Source organism: Pholcus phalangioides, unplaced genomic scaffold, assembly GCF_987345545.1.
Source record: "Pholcus phalangioides strain wild (caught in Gottingen) unplaced genomic scaffold, Ppha-v1.0 ptg000004l_1, whole genome shotgun sequence".
Lineage (NCBI taxonomy): Eukaryota > Metazoa > Arthropoda > Arachnida > Araneae > Pholcidae > Pholcus > Pholcus phalangioides.
The window spans coordinates 31,283,487-31,309,807 of NW_028301597.1; the positions used below are offsets into that span (position 1 = coordinate 31,283,487).

Sequence of the window (26,321 nt, forward strand, 5' to 3'; positions counted from 1 at the left end):
GAATTTTAAAACAAACAACAATGACAGTAAAATTGAAGCAATTTTACTGTCATTCCTCTAGCTCTTTATCATATATTTCATATTATTCCTCTTTTAACAAGGTAATCGACTTCACACAGAAACTATTATCATATCATTGTCATGAATTTCCGATACAAATAATCTGTTTAGACCTAATTTCAGACATCTCTAGGCTATGCAAAAACAAACAAACATGAAATAATAATATGTCAGTGAAATCAGATACTCATTTTATTTACATGAAATTACGCAACTTTAAACGTTTTGGGGAAACAGGAAAGCCATGCACAAGAGCAAACATTGATTATAAAAGAATTAGAAAGCTCCGATCTTTTTTTTGATTGTAAAATAAGATATATCTTTGACGCTTTTGGTGAGCAGACCCGAAATTTTTATATTCATATATACATGTTATACATTATGCTCATATGCCTTTTAATGCGATCACATCGACTCGAGATTTCTGATAACTTAATGATAACTGTATTCGAAAAAGTCCCGTTTGCAAGTACGGTGACCATAGATCCCGTTTGGTCGAATGGGACGTATGGTAAACGAGTATTTGCAAAACGGGACAACTGCTTTTCGCACTTAATTGGCTGCAAAATGTTTAAAAAAAGTCGTTCAATTTGTTTTTATTATATTCTCAAATGGGACCTTTTTTCCCTTTGAACTAAAATCCTGCATCTTGATTATTCAGCCATCGTTAGGAGTTAGAATGAAACTGTTTGATGTATTCACGAATTACGATATTTTTTTAAATGTACAATATGTTGCATAAACTTCTTGACGAAGTTTCTCGGAGAAATAAATTTGAATCTGCTCAGCTGAAAGAAACTAACTGCTGCAAACTGACGACTACATTCACTATAGAAGGCCATTGGAAAAGCAGCTCCACAAGAGCATCATGGATCACAGCAAATACTACGGACTGATTACGACATTAAGTACGGAAATGTTTGTCGACGGAGGGTTGGGTTGGGATTGGGACAGTCTCCTCTAGTTTCCTACAGTCACGTTGCCCGATAACGATAACGTACGGGAAAAAAAGTTTGGTTAAACTTTAGCTTCAGAATAAGCAAAGACTTCGACAAGAAAGATTACATTATCCGAAGTCCAGATAACGATAAACGAATTTTTTCCTCCATGTTATGATATTGGTCCGTTCCGTTCTTCGCAAAAGTGACAACAATACCCGAATGAGAGCATTATCCATGAGCGGCATCGACTGTATTGTGATTCCCGCACATATTATGTGATAAAACAATGAGTAAATGACTCCTATGCTTACAGAGGTTTTACTTCAATGTAAAATGTTTAATTCGCCAACTTCAATTATATTCCCACGCCTCCCAGAACGACCACAGAACGTTACTTGCACCATAAGCTATGGATCTTCTGAAAGCTCTAAAATCTTTGTGACCCACCCTGTATGCTAATATTATTCTATCATATATTTACGAAATATTGTCAAAATAAAGTTGATTAATGACTCCGTATATCCGAGTTCCGTGTGTTAACGATGACATTCGGGTTGATTGATAATGACGAGATATATGAGAATACCTTCTCTAGGTGGACAATAATCATGAAATTTACAAGTGATGGGAAAAATGAGTTCCAATATCAACATGAAAGGTAATGTTTGAATACACTTACATGGGGAAAAAAATTGTCATCTAACTTCGATTAAAAAGGGAAAAAAAACTTTTGAAAGTACCCGAAAAGTTTCTTATGTGTGTTTCTGAGTGGGAAAAATATTTTCTTTTGGAAGCGATATATATATACTTTTTAATCTCGAAATCCCCGTTTTTAATCTAGAATTTTTCCGTGACCGAGTTCTGAGATAAAAAGAGGGAAAAATAACTTCATTTTTAAGTGATTTTTAAAGTTCTTGTCACTTCTCGAGATAACTTGAAACTGACATTTCAAGTGGAAACGAGGATTTCGTATTCGACCTATTATTCTGATGCCCCTCTCGCAATGTTGTTCTGTTCTAAAAAAATAATCCATATTAGTCGAGGAAACAGATATTTTCCGGATTTTATGCTGAAGTGAACGGAAAGAAAAGTCATCTTGTCCACACCGGGATTCTTGCATACCGGGCAAGGTTGCTACAATCTACACCACTGAATGAATGAACGCCAGAACTTTGAAATTGGACTATCCCGTTGCCGAGATCCCTTCCAGCCCATCTTCGTGGCAGAGTCCGGATCACAACCATTTACACTAATGAATGAATGAATGCCAGAACTTTGTCGCCGGACTATCCCGTTGCTGAGATCCCTTCCAGCCCAGCTTCGTGAGAGAGTCCGGAACAGTTTATTTTGTGTCAAAAAACACAGATTACAGACGAGATGGGGTTGGGAATCGAAGAAAAGTATCGGGGTTTCGTTAATACGGATGAATGTACACACATTAGGATGGAGGTATATTTTAAAAGCAATTGGAGGGGGGGGGGGCATGCCATCTCATCTGTTATCTTACACTTGTCATATAATATACACGGGATACAAAAACCATTTACACCACTGGAGACACGACCCCACCTTCCTTATTTCACGCACTGTGGTGTGAGGCGCTGAAGCCTCTCTTAACCTCAGGAAATGGCCACCCAGGTTGGACGGTAGAGAGAGATAGACGGCTTTAGATAGAATTCATAGATAGAATTAATGTTAGTGTTATACTACTACTAAACTAAACCATATATGCACTTCGCCTACATTCCTCTGCGGAACTTAAACTTTACGTAACGAATTGGTACATGTTGGAATGTGCGTGTATGTGTTGTGTGAAACTATGTAAAGTTTGTCTCTGTGTAATGCTTGTAGTGCTGCCATCTGCCATCAATTTTTCCAACCATGAGTGAAGTGTAATGATTGAATTGGATATCTTTGTATAGGCCTGTTGCTCTCTGTGGCGACGAGAATGGGAAAAAAACTTTTATTGCAGCGAACGGGGAAAGATCGTTGAACGATCTCACGGACCAAAAGAACCAAGAGAGAGAGAGAGAGCTAGGCTCTATCATATAAGGTGATTTCAGTACATGAGAACTGAGGATTTTGCGGACCGGTTGAAATGGAAGAAATAATTTAAAGACCGACGAAAAATGATATGATAACTCACAAAAAATAGCAAATTGGAAAATAATTTGTAGCCTGGCAAATAATTTTAGGACACGTCAAAAATATATAAATACGCTAAATAATTTGTGAACCAGTAAAAACAAGTAAATGAGTGAAAGATAATTTGCGGACAGATAGAAAATAAACAAATGACAGAAATATAATTTGAAGATCGGCAAAGAAAAACTAAAATTAATATAATTCGTATACAGCTTATGGCTAAGACAAGAATAAAATCCAATGGAATTCGATGTCTCACAGTAGCTTATTTGCACTGACGATGTTCCATTATGTGCCGAATTTGACCATTTATAATATACAATTGACCATTTATAATATACAATTGACCATTTATAATATACAATTGACCATTTATAATATACAATTGACCATTTATAATATACAATTGACCATTTATAATATACAATTGACCATTTATAATATACAATTGACCATTTATAATATACAATTGACCATTTGTAATATACAATTCACCATTTATAATATACAGACGAACTGGTCGTTTTTGACCATCATATATATAAATGTGAAAGTATGTATGTCTGTTCTTTATACAAATTTACAGTTTTAGACCGATCGCCGCCAGATTTTGCATATATACCAAACAGGACTGGGATTTAACCGTAGGCTACTTTAAAAGTTCGTCAGAGCTGGGAAAATGCCCGAAATGGGCGAAAAACCGACGGGCAACAATTGTTACTGGGCCCCCCAACAGTCACTTTCGGAATGTTTACTTTGGCTACCGTGGTTCCCTAACAATGCGTTTCAGACATGTATATATGATTTACAATGATTTGTCACATCTTTAATGCTACTACTACTACTACTAAACCATACATGCACCTCGTCCATATTCCTCTGCGGAACCTCTAACGAATTGGTACATGTTGGAATGTACGTGTAGTGAAACCTGGAGTGTAAAGTTTGTTTCTGTGCAATGCTTGTTATGTATAGTGCTGCCATCTGCCACCAGTTTTTCTAACTATGAGGGAAGTGTGATGATTGAATGATTTATCGTTGTAGGTCTGTTGCTCTCTGCGGCGAGTCTTTTTTAACGTAAGAGATCGGCTCACTCTCATTCGCGCCTCGAAGTTGGGAACCACAGAAAATCCAACTTCAGCCGGCCAACATAGCAAAAATATTATCGAAGGTCATTATAGTCAAGGGAATACAATCCCAGTTTCAATTTCAAGAATGCAAGTAAGCTCCGCTAAAAATAAGGGAATTCATTGGAAAAGATTGCTACCGCAGGGAGTCCCACACCGAGTGGTTACCGCATCAACCTCTCGGTAAGTATAAAAAGGCAGAAACGTCGAACGCTGCAGTTTGGAATCGGCAATAAACTGTAGGCCCTCCGTCTAATAAGCTCTCGTTCGCAGAAAATGACCGGGGTGCGACAAAAATTATCAAGTCAAAATAAGGAAGAAAGAGAGACATTTTATGAAAATGATGTTATTTTCGGCCCGAAATATACTGAGAAATTGAATTTTCTTCATGTTATGACGGATTCGCCATGTCATATAAAAAAGGTTAGGGAACTAGCTTCTCACTATGCAGGTCTGGGTTCGAATCCAGGTTCGGCCATGGATGTCTACTAACACTAACAAATTCCCCAAATTCCCTGGACGGATCATGCTGATCCCTTGGGAATACGTGAAAATCACATTATTATATAAAAAAAATTCTCAGTATTTCTTATGAAAATGTTGGGACGACACCACAAAATTACGGGTTTCGTAAAATACAGGTCACATGGTCACCCCATATGTAAAAATTTCTAGTCGTCGAGCGGCAGAAATACCGTATATTTGTCCCACGGAGTGAAAAGGTAGTGCATGTGCACCCCTGATGTAATGGTTTCCAATGTCAATTGACAATAGAAGATTTCTCGGTATTCTTTCTTAAGTAAAAATCGATGTTCCATACATATTATGTCATACATAAGTCTTCTTTTCTTGCTGTGATCAGTACCAAAAGATCAAGAACAATATCACATTACACGATTTGTCATTGGTTTGACATCTGCAGGATGCGAATAATTCATTGTCGTCGGGGTTTCTTGTTCGATGTCAGAGATCGAATGGATCAATCTGATAAAGAAGTGGAAGAGAAAAAAAACGTCTTCTTCATCACTGTCCTGGCTTCAGATCGATTACGCGATCTCAATGTTGCGAAATCTACTGGGAGATGTTCGTATTATCTTCAGATGAAAATAGTTGTTAAGAAACGTTTCTTTGAGAAAGTGGTTCGTAAGTTTTAACCCTTTAATTAGCAATAGCACTGGAATATAAAGAGGAGTAAATTTTTGAGGGGTTATTTTAAGCAAATGAGGTACCCTGAATGCGATTACATGGTAAAAAAAAAATTAATTATTGTCAATATTTAAAAAACATATGGGATTTTGTACTTCAGGGTACACACTGTATTTTTATGATTTACGTAGATTTAAATACAGTCGAATCTCGTTTTAACGAACACTTTTCCAATCCCGCAAATAAGTTCGCATAGGAACAATGATAAAATCTGGAATTCCTTTATAACGAAATTTCGTTTTAACGAAGTGAATTCGTTGGTCTCTTGGAGTTCGTTATAACGGGATACGACTGTAGTATGAAAATGGCATTTATTGTTTGCCAACTTACTTTTCTATCACTGTCGAAGAATGCACAGCAGTAAACCTCCTCCACACACGGTATTTCCATCCAAAATGCAAGGGTCAAAGATTTTTCTTGTTTAGTTCGTCGAGAAATAGGAGACACGTGTACACGTGTACTGCGGTTATTATAGAAACTTTATGAACTGAACGGCCCACAAGTAAAAATCGAATATTTAAGAGTTGCTTTGAAGCATCAATGCCAAAACAAGATCAAAATAAACAATGCATTTTTTAAAATTTTTAAAAAATATAAGAAACTTATTTGTTGTGTTTGAGAGCAACTCAGCCAAATAAAGGGCCAGCTTAGATTAGACAGTAAATACTCGAAAAATTGCCAATTATTTATTTCTAATTCCGTCTCACACATCTCACCACATTCTCTTTCGTTTCTTTTCACTTTTAAATGTCAAAAGAAAAAGATTAGATATTGAAGTTCCCAAGAGTAAAATTGTAAGGTAAGTTACAAAACGGCTTAAATACAATTATTTTATCTTATCTTGGCATCTCAAGGTTTCCTGGAAATATTTAATTGGTAACTTCAGAAAATTAGATTTTCGATTCTTTGAAAATATACATTTCGCTAATTAGAAATATTTCTAAAAAAATTATATATCATTTATAATTGATATATATATGTTTGCCTGAAAAAGAAATATACAACAGAATTTCTAGATAATCATATTCTATTTAGTAAATTTTTATGTACATCAAAATTGTTTGTGTATATTTCCTTTAATTGGTAAAGAAAATGACGCTAATTGAACTCATTCGAAATTAAAAATTTCACAAATCGGAGAACTAACTTAATTTCAATTAATTATATGCTTTATATTCAGCATTATTTTTTTATGGATTCATATATACTTATATATAAATCCTGTGACATATATAAAAAAATTAAAAATGATTCAAAGTATTAAACGGTTGAGATGTTTTAGATGAAAGCAGGCTTTTCGTCTTTGTTTTACTTCTTCATTAACAATTTCGGTGTTGGAAAGAAAATTGTTCGACGAATGTTAACAAACGCTAATTATATTAAGAGTTTTGTTTGGGGTTTCCCAAACCTAATTTCTCACCATCATTAATTTAATAGAAATAAACTTGGCGGAATGGTACATGAAACACATAGCGAAGAATCCCGATTCTCCCAAGAGGCCTGATCATTGGATTTTTTTTTTTGGTTACGGGCAAACGAATGAACAGTGGTTAAACACTTATCCAACCTTATAATGCGATCGATTAATTAGTAAAATATTTCTCGAATTTTTCTTTATTCATTATCGAAAATTGTAATCTAGAATTTAGAGTTTTAGTGAAGTCATAATTGTCTAAATTGAACAATAATGTTATTGAGATATCACTGCTGTGCACAAAACAAACATAAAACACCCGAATAACTAATACTGGTCTCTTTTTTTCGTTTTTTTTGGAAAAACACAAATTATCCTTCAGCTGTATAAATCACTTTGGTATGCTTGGAATCAACCGAATCTCAAGCTATATGAATCATACTTGTTATGATAGTTTTTATTTTTTTTGCTATGTTTACTTTTTCTTCTTTCAGCAATTTAGTTCCCTAGTGTAGTTTTACAGTCTTATTTTTCAATTTCCCATTAAGTTTTAGTTCTCATTTCTAGAGCTTTTCTTCTCTACTACTATCGAGCATTATTTAATCTACAAGGTGCGTTCCATAAGAACTTAGAGTAAAATAATGAAAAATCAAGAAATGTAAGTACAGCAAAAAAATGATTTATTCTTTTCAGAATATCTTCCCTCGGATGTCATGTAGTGTTCCCATCGTTCAATCTACTTTTCGAAGTAAGTAAAGAAAGCTTTTTCTGGAAGCTACCTCAGACACGGCCAAGTGATTTTTCTGAGGCCCTACCAGGCCAGTTCTCGAAAATTTCAATCAGATCTGATTTTAGTAAGGCCCCCTCTTCTCGTGAGGCCCCCGGGCCGTGCCTGGGTGGGCCCATGCCTTAAGACGGCACTGATCTCAGAGAGTGAACCCTGCAAAACTGAGACTTCTAATTTCCACGACACTTTCTCAATATGTGTTGTCACAAGCTTTTCAAAGCAGAAACATAATATGTACATGCAATATTAAAATTATGGCATAACCTTTACAGTCCGGATCTTGCACTGTTTCCAATGTTGAAGGAGAAGCTCTCTCCGTGGGAGAATTGTTAGTTATTTCAACTATGTAAGGCTAACTGAAACAGCTTCTAGGAAAAAGCTTTCTCAGCTACTTGCATTGAAAAGTGGATTGAACGATGAGACTAATACTACTTCTACTGAACCGAATATGCACCTCGTATACATTTCTCTTCGGAATCCCCAACGAAGCGGCACATGTCGGAACGCGATATGCGAGTGCACGCATATGCATGGCCTCAACCTGTACGATACCCTCTTGCTTCGTGCACTCGCCAGTGCTGCCATCTGCACTCCGTACTCCGAAGTAAAGCATAGTGCTGCAGGAACACCCACTCTCTGCGGACAGACCCTTTTTAAATGGGAGACCGACTCGCACCGTTCCTCGAACCCGGAAAACAGCAGAAAACCAAATCCAGCCGGCCGCCGCTGTGCCGCCAACGAGGTTCGAACCTCGATCCTCACGATGATAAACAAGGATACGATATGATGATACGATGGGTGATTTCGATAAATCCCTCTATATATTTTTTATCGGCCCACAGAGTACCGTTATATCGAGATTTCACTGCGTATTCTTTCGGGAAACTCAATAATCGGTAGGGACAATCAAACATGGTCCTGAAAACCGGAACGTCTGGTCACTCAATCTATAATAGATTCTGATATTCGTTAGTTCAACACATCGATCGACGTTCAGTAGCGATCCACGTGGTGGGAAGGTGCAACCGAAAGTCAATCAACGTCTTTCTAGTTTCAGATCAACTAACGTTTACTTCTCAGTACGACCTTACTCTTATGGTTTGCACAACTACCGGGCGGCAACTTCTCTAGTAGACCTCTCTGACCTCTACAGACCCTCACCATGATATTTTAATTTTTTTTTAAATTGCTAAACATCCGGGAGAAGATACTTTTGAAAAAAAAAAAATTATTCTCTTTGCTGCAACACTATATATCTTTATTTAATATAATTTCAGAAACTTACCAGTGAATTTTTATTTACATCTGCTAAAACATAGCTTGAAATAAAGTTCAAAATGCATTCTAGTATTTTCCTATTCAAACATATATTTTATAAGCCTGAAAAAGAATTTACTTTATCATTCATAAACACACGAATTCTATTCTCGTATAGAAGGAAAATATAGAAAAAAAAATTAATAAGAAAGCCAAAGTTCTACTCTGTCACGTCTCAAAGAGGAAATTTTTTATTTTCTTTGAATAAAGTGCTTCTAAAAAAATTTCAAATGGAATTTTTAAGTTCTTATAAAATGTTAAGAGAGTGCTATAGGAAATATAAAAGGAGGAATTTGCCACAGGTTTCGAAGGAAAAAAGTTCAGGTTCCAACAATGCCGTGGGTAAAAAGAGAAAATATTTGCATTGATTTTTGAAGTATCCAATGTATTGGATTTTCTAGGCCATATTATAAAAAAAAGAAACGTTTTGAGCCATCTTGAAAATACAAAGAGTAACGATACGTGAAAATACTTTCAAACAATGACTTGAAGAACGAATGAAATGAATTGTCAAACCAAACTCTTTTTTTTCTTCACTCTTTCGAGTCAAAACATTGAAGTCCATTCGAAACGCTATGAAAAATTTGAGCAAATTATGCATTTAAGTTAATTTGAAATTTCTTGTTGGGCAGTATAGAAATCACGGGTCACGAACTGATTTGTTTTAATCAGTTATTTAAAAGTCAAAAGTAGGTAACGGTTTCTCTCTTTCAAATTGTTCATTAATGACTTTGAGAGAGTACTTAGCCTAAGGATGAGCAACACTTATTAAAAAATGCCAACTCCGAACACATTGTTTATAAGATTAGCCGTTATATTTTTGAAAAATCTAAATTTACTCAATTACCAATGAAGGTTACTTCGAAAAGCCATTTTTCTAAGTACGTATCACATCGTTTTACCAAGTTATAAAAAAAGACAACTAAAATTTGATGAATGAATTTATCTAATATTCGTAGTTAACAAAACCTTTTGAGGAGGGTTTTCAGAACTAAATGCAGAAAATTGTCGGTTTTGGAAAAAAGTATTAAAAAAGAGATGTTAATGATAGACACCAAATGGCTTAAAACATTTGAAAGGGAAGGTTTAAATTTTTCTTTTTATCTACCACAAAATTTTTACATGCTCACCTTTAGTGACACGGAGGATGTGAAGCCTGAAGAATTTTTTGCCATGGAAGTGAAGACGGAAGTAAAATAAATGGAGTGAAGAAAAACTTTTTTAAGACGTTCTTTTTCCAACGTTTTAATCCGTTGGTCTCTATCTTTAATAGCTTTTTCAAGTTATATTTTTCGAAACAGGTCCAGATAATCACCCTGATTATTCCTGAAAAAAATAGCTAGTAGAGTAGAGCATAGATTATCCAAACGACAAATATCCAAACCACGTAGCCGTCAAATTCTGCGAAGAGTTATTTGATTTACTGAGATATATAACGCAATTTACAGTGTGGTATTGAGAACAATTTTTGCAATATTCCGATGCATTTTATTTTATTTTTTCCTCTCTAAGAATCATCCAATTTTATGTCAACGGCTCAGTTCAAAAAAGGCAACTCAGAAAATTGCATTTTTGAGTTATGCGCGCCACGAGAAAAATGGAAAATTCCCCCTACATATTGCAAAACAGTAACAACTTCCAACTATGCTTACACACTCCTTACTGTAATTAAATCTGAGTTTATTTCCATTCAGTTCCATACGAAGTGAAAGGCAGATATCTCAAAACATAGTATTTTGAGTTGTTGCTGTTTGAACTGGGCAGTCGTAAGGCCTGGTGTAATAAGGTAATAAACGGTACAGTTAAACTTCGAAGCCGACACTGTCCGGACCAGGGCAGTGACGGATAACCGAATAGACGGATAACAGAAATCTCTTAACACATATGTACAGTACCGTGATTTCACTTCGGGGTTGGGATGAAAATGAAAATAAAATCCTTTAATAGTGAATAATACATACATATTGTATTTAATTTTAAAATACGATCAATACAAACTTGAATATAAGGTCATCCCAGGCAGTGACGACATTGAAAATAGCGTCCTTTATGTTGTATCTTTTCCAAAATGCTTTGACAGTCATGGCATCCTCAGATGAAAGTAGGCCTTCGATAAAAACGTTTCTGTAACGTCGCTTCTTTTTTTTCACTTATGCCCCGGTCCGAAGGCTGGATAAGTGGAGTTGTATTCGCTGAGAGAGAAAGAGGCATGTTATTTTGCGATCATCTGATGATGGTGATCATCACTTTTGATTTCACAAGAAGGTTGTGTCGGGACATCCTGCGGCAACTACTTTTCGGCCATATGAGCTCTAACTTGAGGCACGAATACTTTGTGGAACCATTCTGAAAAATTGCTTGGTCCATCCAAGCACTTTATTGGGCATTATTTCACGGGCAATGAGTTCATATTAAAATTTTTGGAAGCACGTAGTTTTTTTTGGATTTACCAATTACAAGCAAAGTTAATCTATGATTACAAGAGGCATTTGCACAGACCATAGCAGTGATCCGATCTTTTCGGACCTTAAAATCTGGGGTTGTTTTTTCCATATATTTTTTTTTTTAGACGATGACACGACGGATAACAGAAACTGATGGTTAAACGAGAGACGGTTAATCGAAGATTTACTGTATCCTCATATATAAGATAATGTCCCCATTTATAAAATAATATCCTCGAATAACAAGGTAAATTCGTCATTTACCATACATTCTAACACAGCATATCCTCTTTGTTCCAGAGGTACGCATATGTGCATCTTCATTTCAACGGTTTTAAATGGTTTTAATGATTCTTTTTTCAAGTTGAGACCCAAGGGGTACACATACGTGTTCCTAACTCAAATGGTCCCCGGTCATTGTCGTACACAAAAAGCCCCAGAGCCGAAATTATAGTGTTATTTTACAGAGAAAAAACATAAACCTCCCCCTTCCTTCAGAGGGAATTTTTTTTTGAACCCTCTCCCTTGCGAAAATCCTACACACACCTATGATCCCAGTAAAGATATCGACCCAAATTAATTAAATAATTAATCAATTAATTATTATTTTTTTATTTTTGTGATATGACATGATTAATTATGACATTTTGCGACATACAATAAACAAAAATCAATTAATTTTTTTTTTCAACAGCAAATTTTGGCTCAGGTTTGAAGAGGATACGTATGCACGAGATTTGAAAAATACACGCAATAACGCTTATTGAACAGAAGTAAGTTATGGGAACTTAACTCGGTTCATAATTGATTTGAATAATCGACGCACTAATATATTTCAAAATTACGATCTTCACGAAAATTTGAAAAAAAAAAATCCAGAATAAATAGGTAAATTATATTTCAATATTAACGTTTTTAATGTGCGCTGAACCACAAGAAATTTTCATTCTAAAAATTTACGGCGAGTGAAATTCCAAAAAAAAAATATGAATACGAAGTACGTGTTCACTTTTTTGGAGAATTTTTTAACGCACCTAATAATTCACCTAAAATTTTTTCATTTTGGTAAAAGTGTCTAGAAGATGAAAGTGAAAAATAAGAAAGAGATGCGGAGTATAAGAGTCGAGATTATATTGAATAGAATAACAACGGGGCAGCCAATCAAAGCGGCGCCAGCTCGAATGTCTACTGGTGAGTTTGGCGATTACGCGCACATACACAACTCACTCTCAAGATAAACACGCTCCCAGTTTGTCTTCTAATACTCACTCGCATAGGGATCACAATGATTCCTCCTCTTGGCGCTCAACTGAAAATATTCTGTGACTTAGAAATGTAATCACTATAGTAAGTTTATGATTGGGAGAGATAAGGAGAGACACTTCCATATCAACTCTAAGAATGGAAAGGTAAGTTTTTAATTTTTGTAATTCGCATTATTTGTGGACTTTGATGATTGGTGGGAATGAAACTATCGCCATAAGCAAAACTTTGATAGAATTTTTTTAAAAATTATTATTTAGTAAAACCTCGCTACAACGATACTTGATACAACGATAAATCACTCTACAACGATGGTTTTTTTTTTTTTTTAATAACGTGATCCTCACGCATTCCCAAGGGATCAGCATGATCCGTCCAGGGAATTTGTTAGCGTTAGTAAACATCCATGCCCGAACCGGGATTCGAACCCAGACCTGCACAGTGAGAAGCTAGTTCCCTAACCACTCGACTACCAGGCGGCTACCAAATACCAAATGGTATTTGGAATTGTCTGTGGCCTAATGTTAAATTACTCTCGATACAACGATATAATTTACTATATGGTAAAGCGCTTTTTCACTAAATCTTTTTGAAATTTCAAAACTGCTACAACGATATTTTCTTTATTTCTTTCGAAATTCACCTTCAATATATTTTTAGATTCTTCATCCGTTTTTGTTATTTCGAGATTGTCTAATAACATCGGTATTCTACCCTATCTACCCTTTAAAAGGGTTAATGAAATTGCCGTGAAGCTACTTTTTGTGTAATACTCAAAAGTATTGTGCAGTAAACTACTTTACAGGGTGAAACAATAACTAAATTTTATTCATAAACTAATCAATTTCAATTGTTTTCTGTGTAAATAAACACTCACTCTGTATTTTATGCTGATACTAACACTGCTAATTCAAAGATGTCAACAACAACCTAAACTTGGCAGTGACTGACATAACAATGCTACATCTCGATGCAACGATAACTCCTCTACAACGATATTTTTCCTTGATCCACAGAGTATCATGGGTTCATTGTGCATGCATATGTCGTTATATAATGCAAAATTTTAACTTGCGATTACAATCAAGCTTAGTTTTACATTGCCTCTAAAAAAATTCATAAAAAAGATCTAAATCCTTTCAGTGAGATTTATATGTACGATTTTTTTTCTGTATTAAATCTGTGGAAATCACTGTCATTTACATGGACTGATATTATAGAGGACATTTAAGAGATGATTGATCTCCATTTGGTTGCATGCTCATTAACAATCGTACCTCTAAGCAGATACCGTTGACATAACAACATCATTCACTTAAGCAGTTTTTACCACTTGGTCATGTAAAATATAGTGAAATTTCTACTTTTTAATTGTTTGAAATTTTATAGAATCTGCTTTGTTATAACATGCAGTAGAGCACCAATTATTCGAAACAATTGGGGACTGAGGGTGTTTGGATAACTGATTTTTCGGACAGCAGATGCTTCAAGGAAATAAATTGTACCCAGTGCCATAGGAGCAATATGAAACAAAAAAGCACACGTCGTACAAATAACCAAGAGACACGGCCCCCCACATCCTCGAGCAGGGCCTTTAGGCTGAAATCTTCAGCTGGCCTCCCGAACAAAACTTTTCACGGGCCCTTATATAGTGAATTTATAGCATGAAAAAACAAAAAAATGATAGTAAAATTGTCCTGGGCCTCAAGGCTGGAGCCATGTCAGTCCCCTCCCCCTCACATTCTTGTGGGGGCATGCACAGAAAACTGACTAGCCTAATTTGACAAGTTCAAAATGGCCATTAAAGTAGGTCTACAGTTTAGGAAAAGAACTTCAAAATTTTATTTTGCTTCAGAGCTTATAGAATAGTTCTTTTTTTGCCGCTAAATATCGAAAATGTTTTAAAGACAGCAATATCGGACAGCATCACATTCTTCTTGTTGTTCTAACTTTTTAAAAAATCATTATTTAGTGAAACCTCACTACAATGATACTCGATACAACGATGCTTTCTTAAATGGAATTTGGAATTATCTGTGGTCTAATTCACACTTGAGGAATTTGTGGTCACTTCATAGCCTTCTCAAGACAATGAATTTGCCGACTTGAAGGCTTTCGGTTGATCGGTATTCGGATAATCGATGCTCTACTGTATTATTATTTTAATATTTGTATCCTTTATTTACAATTAATTCTTATCAGTTATAATGAACCCCGTTTTAAATAGTAGTAAAAATTTTGAAAAGGAAAAGAAATTGCATCATTAAAACATGGTAATGCATTATACATGGTGCATAGCTAACAGCTGTCACCAGAATTTCGTGGCGAACCGTGGATTCTAGAAGCATGTACTTCCAAATAGAAAAAATATCCTACCCAAATAACGCATGGACCTAAGATACGTCGTGCCTGTACCTACAAAACCTACCTACAAAGTTGTTGCCCTATCTCTCCTGAGGCCAAGTTCAATATTCGTGGCCATCAGTTTCCAAGTTTAACTTTAAATAACTAAGATACTTCATATGAAAATATATATATATTCAGGTCACTTTTATGAGACTTTATTCGCAAAGATATTGGAATTCAAAAATCTGTGAAAAATTGGGACAGAGCAGCATAAATAAAAGGAAAGAAGCGTTGTCCGTTAGTTTTTGCTGTTTTTTCCCAACTTCCCTCCGATTTTTTAATTCCAATATTTCTGCGGATATTGCACTTAGAAACGTGGAACTCAGGAGAGACGTGGCAACGAGGTTCTAATTGGGTTCTAAATTAAACGTTTCTACGTGCAATATTCACTGAGACATTTAAATTCATAAAAGTTTTAAAAAAATTGGGGAAAAACAGTACAATATATAAATAAATGATGGAGGGGGGGGGGGACATTTTCCGTAAGTGGCAGTTAGAAGGAGATTTTTTCCACCGTGTGGCAATTAAAAAATCGCTTAAAGGATTGAGTTAGCAAATTGGAAACAATGGATTATACGCAGGTATTTGCACTCTTACTCAAATACCTGAGCATTTCATAACCACTCTGACCACTGGGATTTCTTAAATTGCTTTTTTCGCGCCCATTCACACAAAAATTTCGATCCGTAAATCTTCGAAAAGTCCAAGAAACGCCAAAACTTTCTACATTATAATTTATTGTCGTATAGACCTACGTCTAAAATAATCATCATGATCATTTTTTTTTCCAGAAAAAAAGGGGGAAAACAACCTCACAGTGTGTGGGAAAAATTCTTTGGAAAATTTCATTTTTTTTTTTATTCTTAACGATTATTTATTATTATTTTTTCGCTTTTCTGTTTATTCAATGCTTTTGAAGCATTTCGTGACTGGGTACCGGCATTTTTCTATTGAAGAGCGTTGCTGGAAAGAAAAATATTATATTTTTCTACTTTTTTTATATTTTTATTTTCTCTCGGTTCCAAGCGCTTGTTCTATGAACGTACATTACGAACGCGAACCATCATCATCCGAGTCAAGATTATTATTATTATTACTTTTTTTACCCTTGGGAAATATATTGCATCGTCTTTGTTTCTGTTTTTCACGAGTTTTCACAAGTTCTACCGATGGTTATTGTAAATGGCGATGCGTATCCGCCGAATGCGACTTCATTCCTGAATGCACAGGGCGTCCATAATTAAAAGACCCTATTTTAAAGTGGCCTACAGGCTAAACCAGTCATCAGAAAATTGTGAAATTTTGTGGAGGACTTCATGAAGTGACGGGAATTTATTTGAATGGGAGAAAAAGTTGGTTGCACATGTCGCCACCAAAGGGCGTTTTGTTAAGAAATGACACATTTAGGCAAACGTTTGCAATTTTAACAATTGTCAAACACTTTCACACACATTCACAGTTTTTTCTAACTGCAAAAAAACATCATTTTCAGATACCATGTTAAATCGCAAGATGGCATTTTCCACAACTGACTGAAGTGTGTGCGGGGAAATGGTCAGCACGTGGCGTGAAATGCTGCCTTTAAGGTCAGGTAAAGTTCTCGGATTGTCACGACTTACCAGACGTTTCAAGTACCCCCAAAGCCAAAAATCGCATGGATTAAGATCCGGGAATCTGGGAGGCCATAGATAAGGGAAATGTCGGCTGATGACACGCTCTTCTGTAAAATGTGTTTTAAGAACATTCTTAACACACACTGCAATGTGTGGAGGAGCTCCGTCTTGCATGAAAATTTTGTCTGCAAGGCAGTGACGTGCTTGCAGAGCTGGAACAATTCCGTTCTGTAACAGCAATGCTTATCGCTTGCCGGTGATCACACCATACCGTCACTTTTGATGAATGCAGCGGAACCTCTAACATATCGTGCGGATTTTCTGGTTCCCAAATTCGGCAGTTGTGACTATAGACTGCACCATCCAAGTGAAAATGCGCTTCATTTGTCCAGAGGATATTCCACGAATCGACCTCAACGCGAGCTAGAAACTGCAGTGAGAACCGGAGTCGAGCGTCATAATCATGGGGAAGTAACCGCTGCGCAAGTGAAAGTTTGTGTACGGATAATATCGGAGGATGTTCCGCATGATCTTATGGACAGTTGGACGTGGCCTATCCAACGCCTGTGCTACACGCCTGACACTAGTGCTACCACGAGACTTTGAAGCTCTGTCCTCTTCCACCTGGAGCGAAACCTCCTGTACAGCGTCTATAGAAACCATGAAGGTGTTACGGGGATAGTTAGATAATACTAGATAATACCTCCATGATAGAAACGGGGTTTCTTCCTCTTCCAGGACGAACAGCCAACGATCCTGTGGTTTCCAATTTCATTATCATACTCCGAAGGTTTTTAACAATCATTGGACCTTTTCGAATCCTCTTCCAAGTCCGATATTTCTGTAGAGCAGTTACTGCGGGATTGCTGTTTTGGTAAAACAATTTACCCAAGAAAGCTCGATCTCGTTAACTTATCGTCATTGTCGGCAGCAAACACATTGAGAAACAAGATCTGCGCGAATGTTTCTAGGTTTTATAACAGCTACTGCTGCGTGACATCACATATATTTATATGTTTACCACAGGTATTCAAAGTGAAACGCCCTCTGGTGGTGACATGTGCAACTATTTTATCCCCGTGAAAGAAACTTCCATCACTTCATGGAGTCCTCCACAACTTTTCTGATGACTGGTTTAGCCTGTAGGCTACTTTAAAATAGGGTCTTTTAATTATGGGCGCCCTGTATATCGCGGGGAAAAAATTGGACGTAACAAATACGTGAGCTGAATATTTATTGTCATATTCATTATGACACAATTATAAATCATTCAAACGATCTTCATCTCTGATTCTACTAAAGATTGGGAATTGAAGCAAGCTTCGTTAAAACAAAAACAAAAAATTAGCAAGGCTCATTAACATTATTCTCTATGAGAATCAGTCCGAGAATATAGCCGAAGAGTGCCATTACAACCGATGTCGTTATAACCGAGTTTGGCCGTATTTCATTTGAATTATAAAACAAACCGTAAAATTTATATCAATAGCGAACTCATTCGGTAATGCACCCGGTGTAAAAAACCCTATCAGTTCAATTCCGGGTATTTCTGCTAGTTTTCTATGAAAATTTATTGCATTTCTGTGTGTGTGTGTGTGTGTGTGATTTTTTACTGCTTCCGAATACCCTATCAAGCCACGTGAACCGAATACGTATTGATGACATCGTAATTGCTCTTGAATAATAGCAGGTTTTGTTGATTTTCTGTCTCGCTTAAGATTTTTTTCAACCTCAGTAATCAAGTAAATATGTGTTTTCATAAGAAAGGGATACAATATTGGTTTTCGTTTCGCCCATCTCCGTCCATCAACTGACCGGCGATGGTCCTTGAAGATTCAATATATTGTTGGAGATGTTTAAGAAGAGATTCCCGTTGTCTCGTATATCTTTCTCGATGGGATCTAAACTTATCCGAAAGTTAATATACGAGAAGTTCTTTTAACCTGTTTCTTCCATTAATCCGTTATCGACAACAGCTTCTCCAAGATGCTCCAGCAATAACATTTTTCCAGTTGAAGTGTATTATTTTTGCTTTTATCTCCGTATATATTGCCGCTATTATTATTAACCTTGCACTTGTTTTCTCTGTGCGTTTTCTTTAGCACGCCACGTGTTTGTTTCCTAATATCTTCTTGTGACATTATTTGTCAATCAGAAAGGAAAGATGATGTTTTAAGTCTTTTCTTTCGTCATTTCACTGCATTGAATTGATTTTTTTGTTCACATAAGAAATTACTCTACTAAACCATACATTCACCTCGTCCATATTACGCTATGGAATTTCTAACGAATTAGTACAGGTTGGAATGTGCGTGTATATGTTGTGAACGTAACATGAATTTTGATTCTTAGGAATGCTTTTTATGTGTCTAAGTAGTACTGCCATCTGTCGTTAAAAATTTGAAATCACAACTTAACAGGTCAAGTTTTGCTTATTTTTTCACGCATAAATTTGTTTTTGAATGTCTTAAGCCAAATTGATATGAAATTTGATATTGAATGTCTTAAGCCAAATTGATATGAAATTTGATATTGAATGTCTTAAGCCAAATTGATATGAAATTTGATATTGAATGTCTTAAGCTCTATATAAAAACTTTGTTGACATGAAATAGAAAAGGTTAGATAATATCTTTTAAAATTATTTTAAAATCTATAGTTTTAATACAAATCATCAATATTTAAAATGTTGCAAAAACTTCAGCCGGTGATTCCTGGCCGAGTTGATGCTTCACCAATGTCAATATCGCGATGGAAACCTTATGTAAGCGACAGTAACAGGAAAATTCAGAAATCTGACAACCTGCATTTTCTAGGATTCTGATTTATATATTTGCAGTGATTTAACTTCGTGCGGTATACTCTGTCGACAAAATTTGAACTAATTTTTTATCTGTACCAACAAAAACCTCATCTTCGTGAGATAACATTTTCGCAACCAATTCCTTCAATTTTTATGAATTCCTAAATTATTTTCGGAATTATGGGACACCCTGTATTTATATATATACAGAGCGCCATAATTAAAAGACCCTATTTTAAAGTAGCCTACAGACGAAACCAGTCATCAGAAAAGTATGAAATTTTGTGGAGGACTTCATGGGAATTTGTTTCAGGGGAGAAAAATTAGTTGCACGTGTCACCACCAGAGGGCGTTTCACTTTGAATACCTGTAGTAAACATCTAAATATATGTGATGTCACGCAGCAGCTGTTATAAAACCTAGAAATATTCGCGTAGATCTTGTTTCTCAATGTGTTTGCTGCTCACATACGAGATCGCGCTTTCTTGGATAAATGTGTTTTACCGAAACAGCAATCCCGCACTAACTGCTCTAAAGAAATATCGGACTTGGAAGAGGATTAGAAGAGGTCCAATGATTGTTATAAACTTTCGGAGTATGATAATGAAATTGAAAACCACAGGATCGTTGGCTGTTCGTCCTGGAAGAGGAAAAAAACCCCGTTTCCATAGACGCTGTACAAGCATTTCCACTTGGATGGTGCAGTCAATACTCACAACTGCCGAATTTGGGAACCAGAAAATCCGCACTCTATCTTAGAGGTTCCGCTGCATTCATCAAAAGTGACGGTATGGTGTGGATTTACTGCATCATTTATTCTTGGTCTCCATTCTATGAGGAGTTACGTTCTACAGGTCCAGTGGCATGCTCGTTCACTGGGAAGCGATATGCATTGCTGCTACAGAACGAAGTTGTTCTTGCTCTGCAAGCACGTTACGGCCTTGCAGACACAATCTTTATGCAAAACGGAGCTCCTCCACACATTAAGAATGTTCTTAAAACACATTTTACAGAATAACATGTCATCAGCCGGGGGTATTTGAAACGTCTGGTAAGTCGTGACAATCCAAGAACTTTACCTGATCTCGTAGGCAGCATTTCACGCCACGTGCTGAACATTTTCCCGCACACACTTCAGTCAGTTGTGGAACATGCCATCTTGTCATTTCACATGGTGTCGTAAAATGATGGCCATCACGTGGAACATGTTTTGTTGCAGTAGCAATTGTAAAAGTGTCTAACAATTTGTTAAAATTGCAAACGTTTGCCTAAATGTGTCATTTCTTAACAAAATACCCTCTGGTGGCGACATGTGCAACCAACTTTTTCTCCCATTGAAACAAATTCCCATCACTTCATGAAGTCCTCCACAAAATTTCACAATTTTTTGATGACTGGTTTCTCTTGTAGGCTACTTTAAAATAGGGTCTTTTAATTATGGACGCCCTGGACATGTATGAGGAATGGCTACAGAAAAACGAATTGGAGAAAACCCATAATAATTCTAGTAAATTCGATAATCCTAATAAATTTTGAAAACGATCGGTTAATCATGTTTTATCAGGTAAATAAGAATCGTCGTCGAATATGTCATTTAACACATCTGCTAAAAACCATCAGAATATTTGAGATTTTTATTCGAAGTTTCTTAACTACTTGGTGTGTGTATGTAACTCAAATTTTTGAACTTTTATTTGAAAACACTGAAAAAATTCGGATTCCGTTTTTTAATAACTTTAAAAAAGTTTTAATAACTGAGTAAATTTCTTTCTATATATATACGAGATCCAGAGTTAATGTATTAGAAAATCAAACTTTTCTGGAGTAGGATGATTTCGTATTTCCAGAGCTATTTGAATTTAATTCAATTGCCTTCATGGTAACACAATCTTATTTTTCCAAAAAAATCATTCGAGGAAGATATTGAATTGAAAATAGCTAAATAGGAAGTATTTTTAGATGGAAATTCAATACATATTATTCATCAGAAACGGGGCGTATTTTCACGTTTTAACGATAGGAAAGTGATAGTTCAGTGCATGTATTTATTTATTTAATTTATGTGGATATTTAAATATTCCATTTCTAGTCATTTTTTCACATCGCAATTCACTTTTTATCCATTATGGCTATGTCGAGTTTCCAAACAGATCAAACAGCATGTTTTACAAACGCGTAGGTGTAGGCTCATAATGTGTCTTTTTTGAAGAAATGTTTACAGTGAATATAAAGTTTCAAATTTGATAAATACACGAAAAATTGTAATCTGAAGTCATGCTCTAATGAATTGGATCGGAAAAGTAATTTTATCCCGCAAAATGTCAATGGATATGATATATTCTCGAACGAAGAATGAAAAAGGGAGATACCGTTTCACATTGCAAATATAGATCATTCAATTTGAAATTGCACTCAACTTCGTATATCGACGAGCGTACTATATTACCTGTAATTTTTATATATATTTATTTATAGCTGTTATTTTATTTATTTATTATTATTTTTATAACTGAATTTTTTTTACTATTTGTAATGAGAAACCCAAGGACGTAGAACCCTATTTTTGGTGATACGTGTTTTCAGAGATGGAGTATGGTTTCGTCTTCGTAGGTATGTCTGTTGTCTAAATGCGTTCTTCAACATTTTTGCAAATGCGGATCGGTTGAAATGGGGGGGGGGGGAAGGGAATTTATTTGCGGACCGGAGAAATGGTAGGGATAATTTGTGAACCAGCAAAAACTAAATAACGGGAAAAAGGACGGACGAAAGAGTATGTAAACGAACGGGAGAAATAATTCTCCAGTACAGGCAAGAAAATCAATGAGAGAATTGATTTGATGATCCTCACATTGTGTTTGTGTGTGAAAACCATATCAACCATAAAAACTTAAAATGTTCCTATTTTCAATACAACCTAAATTCATATAAGTAGGGCTCGGATTTCTATGACTTTGTTTATCATTTTATGATTTTACATATTTCGCTATTTTTACGTGACAGAGCATTTTTTCATGATTTTCAGTAATTTTATTCATTTATTTATTTATTTGTTTAAACGAACAAACAAATATACAATATACAAATATACAATATACAAATATACAATATACAAATATACAATATACAAATATACAATATACAAATATACAATATACAAATATACAATATACAAATATACAATATACAAATATATAATATAATATACAAATATATAATATAATATACAAATACAAACATAAGTTACACAAAGACAATGACACAAAACACACACATATGTATTACATGCACTATGTAGTATAGTGCCGTCTTAACGCCGGGGCCTCAACAGAAGAAGGGACCTCACAAAAATTATAACTGGTTGAAATTCTCGAAAGTTTACCAGGTAGGGCCTCAGTTGGTCCGGGGGCCTCCGATTCTTTTAAGACGGCCCTGGTCCCAAGGGACAGTATGGTCCTTCCAGCAGGCCTATATGATTCTCTTCTTCAGCAACAGCTCTTTTCTTTATTAGATGCATTTTAGTATATACAGATATAATTAATATGGTGCAACAATTTATTTCAAAGTACTGCATTAATATCTGTGTTTTTGATCATATTAAAGATATTGTAATCTGTATTTTTATTACTATTTGTGTAATTACTAGAGTAGATGAAGTTCATTATTTTTTGTTGACGCGTAACAAAAACATCTTTGAAACGATGTGTTGTTACTTTTAGGCACATGATAAATATTTCTATACCTATTCGATATTCTTCGTTTTTGATGATAAATTTATAAATTCTGTACATGTAATTCTGTCTCAGTGCTAATATGTGGCACTGTATTTTTTTAGTATTTCTAGGAACATTTATTAGTTCTCTTAATTTATTATACAGATTGTCTAAGTTGCGTATGTTTTCGTAATACGTTCCTCCGTAGAGACACATATTCCATAATTTATGTTTGAATAAACCCACGCATTGAAGATATCTTTCAAGAAGTTATTGTCAACTATGTATTTAAGTTTATATAGAACTCCTGAGTACATTCTGAGGTTTTTTGTTTCATTATCATTTTTTCACTATGTATGTTCCATTTTAGGTTATCTTGTATATCTATTCCTAAGTATTCATAATTAAAACACGCTACCTATTTCTTCACAATTACATTATGACATAGTTTGAGTGAGTGTGTAATTTTACGTGGATTTCTGTTCTGTCATTTATATTTCTTGTTTTCGTGCACATAAATTTAGTTTTTCGTGTATTTATTTTTAATTTTTTTAATTAGCCAGGGATTTATTTTTGTTAGGTCTTTCTCTGTTCTTTTAACCAAACTATCTGTTTCTGTATCCCCAACATATAAAACTGTGTCATCTGCAGAAGATATAATGCTACCATTGAGATGATTTTGAGGCATTTTTCTTGATTTTCAGAATTTAAGGCATCAGTAGACTCGATAATCCGGCCGTTCATTAATCTGGCGTTATTTAGGCGGGTTTTCTTCGATCATAGGAGAGGAAAAACATATCACTGTATATGTCTGTAAGCAGAAGTTTTTTAAAAGGGGGACAATTCTTCAATTGACTTCCAGTAATCCGACGATTTTGATAATCTGGTGCACCCTGGTCTGATATTTGCTTGATTAGCGAGACTCTACTGTATTTTCATATTTTCGACCATTACTTTGCATATTTCAGCAGAACGATGAAGAGAGACCCCCCCCCCTCCCCCAAGCTGACTCTTAAATAGCTCTTCATTTCCCACGTTGGCAATTTTTCGACAATATTAGCAATAATTGACAATGTCTCTTACGTTTGGCATCGTTTTTGACACTGATTGGCGATTTTTCAGTGATATTAGCAACAATTGGCAATTTTATTTGTGTACCTTCTACATCATTTTGGACAACGACATCCTAATTTTCTCGAGGAAATATGGTCAGCTATTTATAAAGGTATATTTTTAGATGTTTACGGGCATAAATGCATTTTTTATGGAGGATATTCTGTCGGTTTTTGAGTCACAAAAATCCTAGTCCTAGTCATGAGTAATCATGTGTATGTTTCTCTCACTAAAAGCCGATATTTTTGCTATTTTGCCGATATAATGCTATTCCGGGGGGGGGGCGGTAACCCAGGTCGATGTTTAGAAGTGTCACGAGTTCGATACCCGGTTCGTCGTTGTGTGTGTATGTGTACCGCTGTGATGGTCGAGTGGTCACAGTGGGGGAACTCTTATCACAAGAACCCCGAGCTCGATCCACACCGTTGCCACAGTGGTGGTCGGCTGAAGTTGGTTTTCTGGGGTTTCCGACTACGAGGTGCGAATGCGAGCTCATCCAGAACCTCCTAGAGATAGAAGGCCTCTGCAGTCTGACGTCAGTAGGTAGTCTATTTTCCCTCAGAACATTCAGGGGAAAAAAATTCTCTGCTCGTGCCAGTATCATCGTGGTGCGGAAAAGAAAAGGGGTCGGGGGCTCAGAATTGCGATTTCTATGCCCCATATCCAATCACCATTTGTGAGCCAACCAGGAAGATTCTACGCCAAAATAAGAAGAAACGAAATAGGATGCTGTGGTTCAAATTGTGTCAAACTTGCTAGGTAGTCTTAATGACGTTACTGATGAACTTGGCAACCCGTGCGGGGGAGGCCTTCTATCTTTAGGAGGTGCTGGCTGATCTCCCCGTTGAAAAATCTCGCCATAGAGAGCAACAGACCTACACAACGATACGATTATTCAATCATTACACTTCATTCATAGAGAAATTGACTGCAGTTGGCAGCACTACATATAACCAGCATTACACAGAAACAGACTTCACGTGTGGTTCGCAACACATACATGCGTGCACAGCTTCCTTCACGGCCAACGTCTTCTTCGACCACCTGCAAAAATCCGTCCATTGAGACAGAACGGCGGGCTGTGAACTGGTTAGGAGGTTCGTCCTCTGTCAGAAAATTTCCTGACACACAGGTATAGCAGAAATGGCGACACGACTACAGAAAAACATTGCTACTGCAGGGAGTCGCACGTCGGGGGAGGGGGGGGTAGAGGGTTAGATCATAAACCTGTCTATGAGTGTAAACAAGGCTGCCGTTCGGAATCGGCAATAATCCCGGCAATAAGTCCCGGTCTAATTAGCCCTCGTGTGCAGAAAATAACCACATTGCGACAGAAATGATCAAATGAGCTCTATCCCGGTGGTTAAAATTTTACATTGAATCCACTTTTGCATCTTATTTCGAATACGGCGAATACTTCAAGTTTCATTCATTCTATGGCTATAGAAGAAAAAAAGACTGTACATAAGCAATTTATAAGACATTTTTTCTTATATCTGAAGGTTGAATGGTGACCATTTTATACAACCAGTATTATCCGGTCAATTCTTATGATGTTTTATTCATAAGAAGAAAAGGAAATAGACCCGGTGCTTCCGAATTTCCTTCTCGGTCGTAAACTGAATAATTTTATAACATTACAACGAGTTTCCCGGTTCATGATTCTAGAAATTCGAGCCAGTGAATTCAAGCGTCGCATTATTAAATAGGACTTGTACGAAGATTTCTATTCGTCATTCTCTTCGGAAAACAATGGAGAACTTAGAGTGAATCGATTCATTTTAAGGAGGGGGGAATGAATCTCCCATTGTACAATTGAAGTGGAAGGACAGTACGGATTGTTACCGCCGAAAGGAAGTGTTGCCGCAACTCGAACTTCCTTGATTCGGTCTAACTCGCGAATAAACCGGTGTATTTCTCGCGGCATGTTTATCGTAATTGCATTAGTGTTGATTATTAGGTTTGGCAGTTG

General features: G+C 35.9%; 1 protein-coding gene across 1 annotated transcript in view; it reads left to right on the forward strand.

Moving 5' to 3' along the window:
• The first annotated feature begins 12,725 nt into the window (after positions 1–12,725).
• The window catches only part of LOC149087095 (uncharacterized), a 44,030-nt gene continuing 30,434 nt past the window's right edge, over positions 12,726–26,321 (forward strand). Inside the window, exon 1 of the mRNA XM_089231343.1 lies at positions 12,726–12,850. The gene's annotated coding sequence lies outside the window, so the exon portion shown is untranslated. The remainder of the gene's footprint in view (positions 12,851–26,321) is intronic.